The following is a 5,728-nucleotide window of genomic DNA, read 5'->3' as shown; positions in this document are numbered from 1 at the left end:
TTTGGTTTTCTTGTGTTTATAGATTCCTGAGTGTTCTAGCATGCCAGGTATTATTAACCTCCATTATTGCAGAGAAATAGAAAGGGTGCTACATTTGATGATAACTCTAAATGGGCAATTGCAGCAATTACAGCCTGACAAGAGCATGGTAATCATGGATTTAGCCTTCTTAGGTGGGAAGATAGGGATCTGGGCAAGTGATCTAGAGCAGCAGAAGTGCTGGAAAAATGTGAGGAAAATGTAGGATGGGTTGTGGTGGAGGAAGATGATGAATATCTTCCTGGGAACCTGTGCAGTGATGGAACCCGTTAACACTTGTTTCATTAACAGTCCTATGTTTGAAGGATCAGTGATGGAGTAAACTTACATGGAACATGAATGCCTCTAAGCATGAGAAGGAAGATGTGGAGTGTCTCTGATGCTTTTGATGCCACACACGTATCCCAAGAATGTAGACTCTCTTATACCATAAGCTGCAGAAATTTTTCTGCCTGAGGACTTTTCTTTAGATATCAGAACTGCTCAACCTGCTCGTGGGATAGCCTGAAACTGCTATGGCGTTAAAGCCTTAGAGCTACCCCAACACAGAAATACACAGCTTCATAGCCTTTCAGGTGAAATCACCTAATGTGATAGAGTACATACAGTCACTTAGGGGGCCACAATTAGGATTGTGCCCCAATGTCCACAGTAGGAGGGTGCTACTTAATACTAGTTAATACATCTTCTATTACCTTCCTTCTTTTCTCTGGCTTATGTCCTCACTTTTGAACCAGTGTCATCTAGCAGTCCCTTCTAAATAAATTCCTTGCCTCTTGATTTTATCTCTGGGTTTTCTTTTAAAGCCATTGAACCTATATATACATAACAATTCAGTATAATGATGTTTGCGATTCATTACAACAAATTTACAGGTTATTTTTAGACTTTATATAGCAAGCTTAGGATGGCAGGTGATGCCTTTGTTCAGGATATGTTAAATCGGTGGGGCCTAAGTTGAGATGGGCCACCATGCAGTTGGATGTTTAGTTGTAAAGCTCCAAAAACATATGTGGTCAACAAATTCTGGAGTAAGATTCTCTTTGCACAATCGTTTTATTGCTGCTTTAATGTCTTTGTTCCTTAATGCATAGATGGCTGGATTCAAGACAGGGGTGATAGAAAAGTCAATAATGAACAGGTATTTGTCAGTTGATGATGTGGGGAAAGGCCATACATAAAGAACCATGCATGGAGTGAAAAATAGAACCACCACAGCCTGAAGCACATTTCTAGATGGTGACCAAAATGAAGACATAGGGCAAGATTAGCAGCAAGAAGGTATCCGTTCTCATGAAGCCACTGTTGGCAGCAATAATAAACTTGGCTGCATTGGTTCTTGCAAGTTTTATGATCCTAGGAAAGTCACAGTAAACACTGTCTATTTCATTGGGACCACAAAAGGCAAGTTAATAATGAAAGCAAATTGAGACATAGCATAAATCACTCATGTTACCCATCCAGTGATTATAAATGAAACATATTTTAGGATTCATGATGTTTAGATAATGAAGAGGCTTACAGATTGCTGTGTACCTGTCAAATGCCATGGCTATGGGTAACACCATCTCCACTCCTCCCATGATATAGATGAAGCATATCTGCGTCATACAGCTTTGGAAAGAAATTACTTTGCATTCATTTAAAAGGTCTTTGGTTGTCTTGAGAACTATGATAGAAGAAACACCCACATCAATGAGGGACAGGTTGGCCAGGAAGGAAGTACTTAGGAGAATGTAGGTGAGAATCAAAGATTACCAAAAACAGAACAAAAATGTTTTCCAACATGAATGCTAAGTAGAGCAAAGCACATATCAAGATGAGAAAAAGTTTTTTCTCCCAAGAGGAAGAAAGAGCCAGTAACACAACTACAGAGTCATTTAATCCACCCATTGACTGGGACAGGAAAGCTGATTTTCAACTGACCTGGGGATACAAATGAAAAAGAGTAAGTATCACTGTCAGCACCATAGATTTCCTGTTTTGTTAATTAAGTTAGATGTTATTGACTGAGGGAGGAAAAAGAAAGATTTGGAAAAAATAAGGTAGCAACAAATTCATTATAAATTCATTATATAGAGGGGGCATTTGAGGGAAAAAATGTGACACTAAATTTTGCAAATAGAGCAAGAGGGATTCCTTTAATTTTAATCAATTCCTTTAATTTTAATCCCATAGTTAAAACTCATTTTAATTTTTCTCAAAGATTCTGGATCATTTTGGATCATTTTCCTGACCTTTTCTCTAAATGTGTTCTCTTATGATTATTATCTTTTCCATCACATCCTTATTATTACTTCCACACTAATTTTATATTCTCTTACCTGAACTTTTCTTAGCCCCTTAGTTTTTGTCTTTTCACTGCAATTAGAGAGATCACCATGACAAAAGTACTCGAACATATCCCATCACTCCCTACATGGGCTTTTTTTTTTCTTTTCAGTGTAACAGAAGTCATTGTTTTTGCACCACACCCAGTGCTCCACGCAATAGGTGTCCTCCTTAATACCCAGCATCTGGCTCCCCCAACCTCCCATTCCACACCCCTTCAAAACCCTCAGGTTGTTTTTCAGAGTCCATTGTCTCTCACGGTTCACCTCCCCTTCCAATTTCCCTCAACTCCCTTCTCCTCTCCATCTCCCTATGTCCTCCATGTTATTTGTTATGCTCCACAAATAAGTGAAACCATATGATAATTGACTTTCTTTTTAAATTTAAATGGAACTCACATGCACAGGCTCAGTAAATTTTTTTGAAGATTTATTTATTTGTTTGAGAGAGAAGAATAAGTGAGAAGGGATTGGAAGGAGAGAATATTCAAGCAGACTCACTTCTCTTTCTGAGCCTGGAGCCTGACTTGGGGCTTGATCTCATCACTTGTGAGATCATGACCTGAGGTGAAACCAAAGAGTCATATGCTTAATCAACTGAGCCACCCAGGCACCCCCAGGCTCAGTAACTTTAACACTCAGTTCACGACATGATTATTATTATGTTTGGTTCATGACCACTTTTAGTAAACAGATTACTTCATGACAAATTAAACTAAACTAAAATATGGTATATCTCAGAGTAGAGATTAGTAAATATAGTTATGATTAATACTTAATAATCAAGTCCAATGATCCCAGATAACAGAGTTGAGTGTCTTCAATATTTAAGGCATTGTTTTAGATACATTATTACTTTCAAGCCTCCTAATGACTTCATAAGATAGGTTTAGTTTTATTATCACCATTTCATAAATGAAACTGAGCCTCAGAAGGATGAGGTGGCAAAACTAGGAGTGTATCAAGAGTTCTAGGACTTGAGAATATATTCTTCTAACCAATCCTCTGGGCTCTTCAAGGCCAGCACTTCCAAAAATACTCTAGCTCTCCTCAAGGTTTTAGATGCATCAACTTTTTACTTTCATCTCAACTTTTCAATTCCCTTGATGGGTTACACATAGAATCTCTCCTTCAAAAATCAAATCTGTTAGGGATGAGATGGAGGGCAGCCTTCTTATTTTTCTTTCTCTCTCAAACCCTTCACAGGTAAATTTATTAATCTTATACATTCCATTTATTGAACAAGCCAAAACAAGCTAAATTGCATGTCAGAAAATCCTTTTAAAGATCTCACCAGGGATTCAGCACACAATAGTCTAATGTAAAAATATCATATCTAATAATCAGTTTTCAGTCTTTGTCTTAAATACTTGTTCTCCAAATTTGGTACTATTGATCTTGAATTGTTTTTGAAACATCGTCTGTCATTGGTTGTTGTGTGTGTATTGGCTGTCTATCCCAAAGCCTTTTCCATACAGTTTGTGCTAAGAGAACACCTATCTGATTAGACATTTAATGGACATTTCTGAATTTTGGAAGAAGGTAGGTTCTTATCTTAGCCCTGGGATGAAATATGATAATCTATGTACCTTGGCCATGAATTGGTGTAAGAGAGGCATGTAGCTGTTTTGATGAAATATAGAACAATTCCTCTTGTGGAAGGTTTTCTTTCCCAGATTAAAATGGAAAAATTAATATGGAGAGGTCTCTTTTTCTGGTTCTCTTATCCTTGCATTCAATATTAATGTGATGCCCAAAGATGCAGCAACCATGAGCTTTGGGCATCTACATGTTACAGATGATATTATGAATGGATAGAAAAATAATCCAATGCAAAAGTTCTTGATGTCAGCAAAGGTCTACCTTCTGATAGCTTATAATGTGAAAAAAATAAAAATTTACTTCAAGAGACTGTGAATAAGGCAATGCTACTTGAAACTGGATGTATTTTTAATATTTGTATATCTAAGCTCTCTTGATTTTTCTCCTATATCTCTAACTTCTTTCTTGTGTTTTTCACTGATGCATGGATTTTTTCCCTACATATTTTTGAGTGCTCATGTAACTAAGGAGACATAAAATATATATTTTTTCATTTCATACATGATCACAGCTTTGTAATAAAGCTTGAAATCAGGTAACGTGATGCCCCCAGTTTTATTTTTCTTTTTCAACATTTCCTTAGCGATTTGGGGTCTCTTCTGATTCCATACAAATTTTAGGATTATTTGCTCCAGCTCTTTGAAAAATACCAGTGGAATTTTGATCGGAATGGCATTAAAAGTATAGATAGCTCTAGGCAGTATAGACATTTTAACAATGTTTACTCTTCCGATCCAAGAGCATGGAATTGTCTTCCATCTTTTTGTGTCTTCAATTTCTTTCATGAGTGTTCTATACAGTGTCCTCGAATACAGATCCTTTACCTCTTTGGTTATGTTTATTCCCAGGTATCTTATGGTTCTTGGTGCTATAGTCAATGGAATCGATTATCTAATTTCCCTTTCTGTATTTTCATTGTTAGTGTATAAGAAAGCCACAGATTTCTGTACATTGACTTTGTATCCTGCCACATTACTGAATTGCTGTATGAGTTCTAGTAGTTTGGGACACAATTTCTTGTTTTAACTACTCTCCACTTGTAAGGATTTCTATATCTATAGCTCTATTCCTGGACTCTAGCGTAATATATCCAAGACTGTACTGTAGTACATGAATGGACATCCCTCGAGCACTTCAAAGTTAAATTGTGCAAGTCTGAGCTCATGATTTTATCCTCTTTTTAATGTCTTAGGAAATATCATGACTATCATCTCTCAGGTGCTTAATCCAAGAATCTCTGAGGCACCTTTTCTCCTCTTTCACTTTATATGCCAGATGGCAAATTGTACCTCCTTCCTGAATATTCTGTTTTGTGTCCTTCTCTTCATTTCCACTGTCAGTTTTATTTCAGATTTATTTATTTTTCATTTCTGAATGATCTCTCTGCCTCCAATCTTAGCTAAGTGTAGTCTGTTCTATACTCTGCTTTCAGATTTGTTTATCTAAAAACCAGATGTGGTCATATTTGTAATTGAAGCCTTTGGTTCTATCATCCAGGATATTTCAAATTCAATTGCATATCACATAAGAACCTTTATGAACTGAACACATTAGTATTAAATTTTTTCACATTCCTCAACTCTTTCATATACTTTCATGTGTATTATTCTTGCATTACAGTGTGGAGCCATCTTTGACTCTTACACCCAATAGACTTGGTTGCCATTCTGGTTCTGCCACTTGTGAACTATATAAACTAGGGTGCACTAGCCAATTATGCTGATGGCCTTTATTTGTCCATAAAATGGGAGGTGTCT

General features: G+C 36.6%; 1 pseudogene; it reads right to left on the bottom strand.

Annotated features, from left to right (window-relative positions):
- Window positions 1-991: 991 nt before the first annotated feature.
- Window positions 992-1,932, bottom strand: LOC125104428 (olfactory receptor 4F21-like; annotated as a pseudogene).
- Between the last annotated feature and the right edge of the window lie 3,796 nt (window positions 1,933-5,728).

This window comes from Lutra lutra, chromosome 7 (assembly GCF_902655055.1).
Source record: "Lutra lutra chromosome 7, mLutLut1.2, whole genome shotgun sequence".
In the NCBI taxonomy this organism is placed as follows: Eukaryota; Metazoa; Chordata; class Mammalia; order Carnivora; family Mustelidae; genus Lutra; species Lutra lutra.
The sequence above is the reverse complement of the archived record's forward strand: the minus strand, read 5'-3'. Positions and strand labels throughout refer to the sequence as shown.